This window comes from Podarcis filfolensis (genome assembly GCF_964270895.1).
Source record: "Podarcis filfolensis genome assembly, chromosome: 15".
Taxonomy (NCBI): domain Eukaryota; kingdom Metazoa; phylum Chordata; class Lepidosauria; order Squamata; family Lacertidae; genus Podarcis; species Podarcis filfolensis.
Genome location: NC_139618.1, coordinates 14218679 through 14227477, shown reverse-complemented (window position 1 = coordinate 14227477; position 8799 = coordinate 14218679).

The window sequence follows — 8799 nt, the reverse complement described above, 5'->3', positions numbered from 1 at the left end:
ATTGAAATACATTCAAAAATCAATTCATTCTAAAATCAATTCAGAATCAAATTAATGGCAACCATTGGGCTAGAGTTCTATGAGGATTACCAAAGGAGGGGGTCAGACTGTGCCTTGGCCAAAGGCCTGGTGGAACAGCTCTGTCTTGCAGGCCCTGCGGAAAGATGTCAAGTCCTGCAGGGCCCTGGTCTCTTGCAAAAGAGCGTTCCACCAGATCGGGGCCACAGCCAAAAAAGTCCTGGCTCTGGTTGAGACCAGCCTAACCTCCCTGTGGCCCGGGACCTCCAAGATGTTTTTATTTGAAGACCGTAAGGTCCTCTGTGGGACATACCAGGAGAGGCGGTCCCGTAGGTACGAGGGTCCTAGGCTGTAAAGGGCTTTAAATGTTAAAACCAGCACCTTAAACCTGATCCTGTACTCCACCGGGAGCCAGTGCAGCTGGTATATATAGGATAGAATATATGGTATATATGGTAGAAGTTTATAAAATTATGCATGGCATGCATGCGGAAAATGGAAATTTTAACTCCCCTCTCTCCTAGCACTAGAACTCTGGGACGTCTCATGGAGCTGAATGTTGGAAGATTCAGGGCAGATGAAAGGAAGGACCTTTTTCATGCAGCATGTTATTAAACTATGGAACTCCCTCCCACAAGAGGCAGTGATGGCTGCCAACCTGAATGGCACCTGCTTTCCATTCAGGAGGCCCCAGTCTTCTAATTCCCAGTGGTATTTCCAAGTAGGGCTCGAAATCCTGGAGAACTGTTGCTGGCCAGTGTGGACGACACGGAGCAAGACGGAGCAGCGGCTTTGTAAGGCAGCTTCCGAGGTGGATCAGGCCCCGTCCAGAGATGTTCCACGCCAGCAGGCTCGTTGGTTAATTTGCATCGAAACCGTTTCGTCAGGCTTGTCCCGTCTCGTTAGCGTCCGGTCTCCGGAGATGGAAGGAGATGAGGTGGAGAGGAAATGGAGACTGACGCAGCAGGCAAGGACCAATTAGAGAGGCAGCCACACTCTCCCCTCGTCGCGGGTGAAAGGAGCCCTGAGCCGGCGGAGCAGTCAGGCGATCTCGTCGAGGGTCTTCGTTTTGAGGTCTGCACTTTCAGCGGATTTGAGAGACACAATCAGTCTTCTTTCCCAACATCCGGTCCTAAATTGCATAAAAAGGGAACAGCTTGGTGAGGGACGTGGAACTAGGGAAATTGTTACTCTGAGCCTCAGGTCAGTGGTGGACCTTGGCATCTCACATTTCAGTGGTGCCCTGTGCGGTGCCAAAATCCGACGCGCACCCCCCACCTCATGCCTTCTGTTGGACTTTATAGTTGTGGCACTTGCTGCAGCGTCCCTGAAGCTCTGCAACCGGTGGGACAACACTGGCCACGCTCCCCCCTTTGTTTGGGTTTCTGCAAGATCCTTTCTGTTTTGATGCATTCCAATTATTGCATTTAGATTATGGTTATCATATTTTTTTTCAATGAATCTGGGGACACTTTTTTTTTTGAAGCTGAGTAGCAACAGGGAGTTAGTAGTGGGAACGGTGAGGCAAAAGACCCTGGGCCCAAACACACATGCATATTGTATAAAGGTGCAAAGCCCTTCTTTCACACCCTGTGAAGCATAACTCCCGAGCCTCCCCCGATCTCTTGCCCCCTTCCCCCTTTGTTTTGACTGATCAGGGGAGGCTTGGGACTCACGGGTGGGCGGCTGTTGCCCAGTTTTTAAAAAACTCTGCGCATTTATGTTTCACAGGGTGCGAAAGAAGGGCTTTGCACCTTGCCTGGCAGAGAAACCACATGCTTTGAGCCTCTCCTGGGTAATGGCCGCCCGCCCGTGACTCCTGAGCCCCCCCATCTGTCAAAACAAAGGGAGAAGGGGGCAGGAGATCTGTACCGCCGGACGTCCCTGGTTCCCCCTCAGCAGTGGTGGCGGCAGTGAGCAGTGAGCAGTGAGCAGCTCCTGAAGTCAGCCAGAGCCAACTGTGCTACCAGGCTGGCTCCAGGCTGCTGAGGCTGCCGCTGCCACATTTCCCAGGGAGAGATTTGCAAATCCAGGGACTGTCCCCGGGAACTGGGGACCTCTGGTGACCCTAATTTAGACCCACCTCTCTTATAATCCATTTCATTAAAAGTTTTCAACATAAAATACAAAAAAGCCCAGCTAATCTAGAGAAGAAGAAAGAAAACAAAGCAAGAGGAAGAAAATGAAGGAGGAGGAGGAGGAGGAGGAGGAGGAGGAAGATAATAAAGGGCTGTCTATCACAGTTATATTGCAACCCTTATTCTACACACAGAGGAGCCCAAGGCCACCCAGAGAGATGCTGCTTCTTTCTTTTTTTTACAAATTTATTTATTTGTTTTTTCAAATTAAAATTTTACAGAGGTATATCAAACATAAATCATAAAAGCAAGATTCCAAGGAATCTCCTGGACTTCCACCCTCCCCTTTGTGGGTCCTATTATTAATCATTTCCTTCCGCGTCTTTTATGATACTCCAAATCCTTTACCTCTTCTGTTATGTCCAGAATTCAACCTTAAACTACAAGTGATATTGCAATCCTACTAAGGATTTTAACTGTTTACAATGGTCTTTAAGATAAGTTATCAATTCCCCCCATTCCTTATTAAAATTTTGGTCTTCCTGATTTCTGACTCTTCTGGCCATTTTAGCCATTTCAGCAGTGAGCTTCATGGCTGAGCAGGGATTTGAACCCTGGTCTCTCCCAGGTCATAGTCCAACACTCTAACCACTATACCACACTATTTCTGTCATGACCTCCTGTGGCCATCACAGAGGACCACCAGAAGAGCCTGCTGGATCAGGCCAAAGGAGGACCATCTATTCCAGCTTCCTGTTCTCACAGTGGCCAACCAGATGCCTGTGGGAAACCGCAAGAGGACCCGAGTGCAAGAGCAGCCCTCTCCCCTCCTGTGTTTTTCCATTCAGAAGCATGGCTGCCTCCAACTGTGGGTGCAGAGCAGAGCCATCATGACTGGTAGCCACTGACAGCCTCGATAGTTCCTCAGTCAAGGAATGAAGCTGGACTGCGTGTCACCAGGTGTGGGGTGGATCGGTGGGGCTTCTTGAAAAAAGCCTTGTGAGCCAAATGGGGAGGCCTAGTGAGTGGGTCACATTTGGCCTTTGGGATAGAGGTTCCGCACCCTTGTCACAGCTGGAGAGATTGCTGTGGTCAAGTAGGGAATGGGACAGAAACTGGTGCCAAATGACCCTTCCCTCCCCAATGCAAAACTCTGCAGAGTCCAGCTTTCCTTGCTGCAGACTTGAAACTTGTTGTTTTCCTCTGGTGTGGAGATCACTCTGCCCGAGATCTCTCTCTGGGGTGGTAATTTCCTCAGCCCAGACAGAGTCATCTCTCATTCCTCCAACCCTGGCTCCAAGGAGACTGGTAGGTTTGGACTGAAAGGTCCGCCTGAGACTTTGCTGCCTAATAATGGTCTTGCTCTCAGGACCCAGGGATATATGGCAGAGGAAGGAGGGCTTGGCTGCCCATCGGACATCTTCACTTAATGGCGTTAGCATTTCCATGGTCACAGCCTGGCAGTGAGTCTGATTGAAGATGAGCTAATCAGCAATCATAATCTCTCAGTGTAATGAACAAATTAAAAGGGAAGGAAGGAAGTTCGTACTTCTGGCTCGGGAGGTTGCCTGAGCCTGTTGGCCTGTAGAATCGATAAGACAGGGGCGCATTGATTTGCAGCAGGAATGGGGGCAAGAAGACACAAGTTGCCAGCCAACCAGAACAGAATACTGCCCTGGCTGACTTTGGGGGGCTCTGGGCCAATTGCCAGGCTCTCTCTCTCTCTCTCTCTCTCTCTCTCTCTCTCTCTCTCTCTCTCTCTGTGTGTGTGTGATATAAAGCAAAAAAATGTGGGTTTGTGGCTAGTGTCTTGATGCTTAAAGCTAGAAGGTTGGGAGTGACAGACAGCAGGCACACATTTAATGCACACATTGAGATAGTGGCAGCCATGTTCCACTGCACTGGTGCTTGGCTCCTGCTTACAGGTTTCCCACAGGCATCTGAGACAAGACTGCTGGACTAGATGGGCCATTGGCCTGATCCAGCAAGCTATTTTTAAGAACATAAGAAGAGCCTGCTGGATCAGGCCAATGGCCCATCTAGTCCAGCATCCTCTTCTCACAGTGGCCAGCCAGATGCCTGTGGAAAACCTACAAGCAGGATTCGAGCACAAGAGCCCTCTCCCTTCCTGTGGACTCTAAATAAGGCAGCTTCCTGGGTGCTTATGCCAAACCAGGGTGCAACAGATCACATTTGTGCATGCAGTCAGTTTCCTCTTGAACCAAGTTTTTCTTTAAAGGTAAAGGTAAAGGGACCCCTGACCATTAAGTCCAGTCGTGGCCGACTCTGGGGTTGCGGCGCTCATCTCGCTTTACTGGCTGAGGGAGCCGGCGTTCGTCCACAGACAGCTTCCAGGTCATGTGGCCAGCATGACTAAGCCGCTTCTGGCGAACCAGAGCAGCGTACGGAAACGCCGTTTACCTTCCCACCGGAGCGGTACCTATTTATCTACCGTACTTGCACTCTGACGTGCTTTCAAACTGCTGGGTTGGCAGGAGCAGGGACTGAGCCACGGGAGCTCACCCCATTGTGGAGATTCGAACCGCCGACCTTCCGATCGGCAAGCCCAAGAGGCTCGGTGGTTTAGACCATAGCACCACTCATATCTTTAGCCCTCATGTTTTAATTTTCTTTAGCCCTCATGTTTTTCTTTAGCCCTGTTTATTTATTACTGACTTGCCGTATTTATATGCTACTTTTAAGGCAGACCTCCCAAAGCATTTTACAGAAGATTATTACAAGCATCACTTAAAAAAAAGAAAAGACAAGTGTTTGTTTAGCAAAACCTATTCCTGTTTCTTCTCCCTTCCTCTCAGGGCAATATGGTGGCAGTTGAGTGGGGGCGGGGAGAAGAGTCCACTTTGGGGGCTGGATGGTGATAGTTTCTCAAGCTTCTTCATTCTCCTTGCTGTCATCTTGCCTGGAACTTCTACTCAGCAACCCCATTTAAATCCATTGATTTACCTCCGAGTCTTTGATAAGCAATTTAGAGAGATTTAGGCTGTTATCCCACGCTGGATCACAGCAGGACAGGAGTGGAGAGCCAAATTGATGAATCTAAAACCCTTTGGTGGGAAAATGACTGACCTTAGTCACATCAGCTTCTGCTACTTGGAGGTTGGGACACATTGTCCTTTCTGTTCCTACACCCTCTTCAAATGTGTGTTTTTTATTTTGAACCCCTGAAAAAACCCTGCAAAGACTTTTAGCAGATGAAACATTATTCCTATTGCAGTTGATGCTGTTATTGATTACCCTTATACTTTGCTTCTCTGTCTGCAGTGGACGGAGAGTTAAAGCAAGGGTGAAAAACCTTATAAAAAATTAAGCAAGGGGATAATGAAAAGGGAGGGGTAGTTTTAACCACAGTCACTCCCTAAAACCATTTTGCACAGAACCGCATTCATCAAAATTCAGACATTGCAATGAAATAAAATCCACTTTCCCTCCTCGTTTTCTCTCTATGCTAGGAAAAAGACTTTGCTTGTTCAATTTCTGGAGGGCAGGTTTCTGTTCCTTGCCAGGGAAGAGCAAGACAGCTCTTTACTTCTAACAGGGAAAGTTCAGCTGAGACGTCCCTACAATGGATTTGCTGAGTGAGGGAGAAAGAAGACTAGAAGTAATTTCAATCAGGAATCATTATGCCCTGCTTTGTTATGAACATTCACGACATTGACATTTTGCTGATCAGCCTCCATTTGACTTCCCATCCCTGGGCAATAAAACGGCAGGCTCACTTGGCCTGATGGGCATCTGTAGCAGTTTCTCAGACACCTGCACAGAGAGCACAACCTTGCTATAGAATCACAGAATTGTTGAGTTGCAAGGGATCCCAGTTGTCATCTAGCCCAGCATCCTGCAATGGAGGGAGCACAACTAAAGAATCAGTTAGATCTGGTCCTGGTTCCAGTTCCTAAGAATATAACGTAACAGAAGCCTACTGGATCAGGCCAGTGGCCCATCTAGTCCAGCATCCTGGTTTCACAGTAGCCAGGAAGTTGCCTGTGTGGAACCTGCAAGCAGGATTCGAGCACAAGAGCCCTCTCCCCTCCTGTCGTTTCAATTGCTGCCTCCAACAATGGAGGCAGAGCATAGCCATACTCATGGTTAGTAGCCAACGATAGCCGTCTCCTCTATGAATTTGCTCAATCTTCTTTTAAAGCCACCTACGTTGGTGGCCATCATTGCCTCCTGTGGGAGTGAGTTCCATAGTTCAACCATGTGCTGCATAAAGAAGTACTTTCTTTTATCTGCCCCAAGTCTTCCAACATTCAGCGTCACTGGATGTCCACAAATTTTATTGTTGTGCGGCTGGAGCTCTCCGTGGTTCTGCAGCCCATAACCTACAGTGCAAGGGAGGTTATGAGCTGCAGGACCACGGACAGCTCCAAGAGAGTAATTTGTTCAGAGAGGGGTTGAAAGCAAACTTGGCCTCTCTAAGCCTCTGCCCAGAGGATACATCCCTAGGATATACTTCCTTGAGGAGAGTTGTCCAAACTGGGTCAGTTGTCCAACCTGAAGTCAGACCCCTTTCCTATGTTCCGTGGTCTCCTGCCTGCTGTGCCCAGTGCACTGTTGAAGGCGTTAGCCTCCTCAGACGAAGGGCCTATGAGAGTCCTTGCTCAGAGTCTACCTACAGGCCTGGTGCTATGATTCTATGAATGTTGGAATGAAGAAATTGAGGGGAAATTTATCAAATTTGCAGATGACACCAAAGTGGGAGGGGTAGCTAATTCCACAGAAGGCAGAACTGGGATTCAATATGACTTTAACAGACTGGAGAACTGGGCCAAAACAAAATGAATTTCAACGGGGACAAATGTAAGATTTTACACTTACTGCACAAATATAAGATGGGGGACACCTGGCTTGCCAGTAGTACATGTGAAAAGGATCTAAGGGGCCACAAGCTTAACACGAATCAACAGTGTGATGCAGTACTGCTCTATTCTGCATTGTTCAGGCCTGTTCTGGGCACCACAATTTAAGAATGATATTGACAAGCTGGACCGCTTGTAGAGGAGGGCAACCAAGATGTTCATGGAAACCAAGCCTGATGAGGAACGTTTGAGGGAGTTGGGTATGTTTAGCCTGGAAAAGAAGAGACTGAGATATGATAGCCATTTTCAAATAACTAAAGGGCTGTTACATGGAAGTTGGAACTAGATTGTTTTCTCCTGCTGTGGAGGGTAGGACCTGAGCCAACAGCTTCAATTTACAAGAAAGGCGATTCCGACTAAACGTCAGGAATAACTGTCAGGGTGTTGTCGGCAGCTGCTGGCTGATTCTCAGGCAGGCAGTGAGACAGAGAAACAGCAAGCTTTTTCAGTTCTGTTTACAGTAGTACCTCGGGTTACAGACACTTCAGGTTACAGACTCTGCTAACCCAGAAATAGTACCTCGGGTTAAGAACTTTGCTTCAGGATGAGAACAGATATCGTGTGGTGGCGGTATGGTGGCAGTGGGAGGCCTCATTAGCTAAAGTGGTACCTCAGGTTAAGAACGGTTTCAGGTTAAGAACGTACCTCCAGAATGAATTAAGTACTTAACCCAAGGTACCACTGTATTAATACAATTTACAAAGACAAAGTCAAGATGCACCGTAATGCCTAACGTTGACCCGAGAGAAGCTCCACCCCCTTTGCCGTTACTTCCCTATTTATCTGCCGCCTCCTCCTCCTCCTGCCTCCGATGGTGGCTAGTACGTGACAGCTGCCTCTGAGCTCTCTGTTCTGCTATACCCAGCAGACACCTGGTTTGGGGGGGAGGGTACAGGTTCTGGGATACTCCCCAGGGAAAGCATCTCATTCCATTCTTCCTCATCTGCCCAGTTCCTGACAATAACTTTCTGATCGTAAGAGCCATTCGACAGTGGAATGGACTCTCTAAGAAGGTGGTGGACTCTCCTTCCTTGGAGGTTTATAAGCAGAGGTTGGATGGTCACCTGTCATGGATGCTTTAGTTGAGATTCCTGCATTACAGGGGGTTGGACTAGATGACTCTTAGGGTATCTTCCAACTCGACAACTCTATGTAATAGGGGAAAAACTGCAGATTTTGCTGTGCTTTGCCTTCTGTTGATAAAGGGCAAAACCACCAGGATTTGTTTCTCTCGGTCCTTGCTGAGGGGTCCGTATTTATAGCCAATTGACTTTGCACACGGCCTGATATCAGGTAATGCCACTTACCTGGGCACTCTTGAGCAGTCAGCAGGGGGCGCACCTTCTCACCCTACCTGGAAACAAGAGCCAGTGTGGTGTAGTGGTTAAGAGCAGTGGACTCGTAATCTGGTGAACTGGGTTCGCTTCCCCGCTCCTCCACATGCAGCTGCTGGGTGACCTTGGGCCAGTCACACTTCTCTGAAGTCTCTCAGCCCCACTCACCTCACAGGGTGTTTGTTGTGGGGGAGGAAGGGAAAGGAGATTGTGAGCCGCTTTGAGACTCCTTCGGGTAGTGATAAAGCGGGATATCAAATCCAAACTCTTCTTCGTCTTCTTCATGGGATGAAGATGGTCCCAGGCCCCATCCCCTGCCCTCTCTTTGAGCAACAAGTTTGCAAAAGCTTTGAAGCTATTTATAATCTGAAGAGACAGCAGGGACTTGATAGAACAATGGCTGGATTCAATATGAGGCAGCAATGCCCAGCCGTGGCCAGCGGGAACAGCCAACAGCTGTATTCCCAGGGGACACTTTGTTCTCTGGAC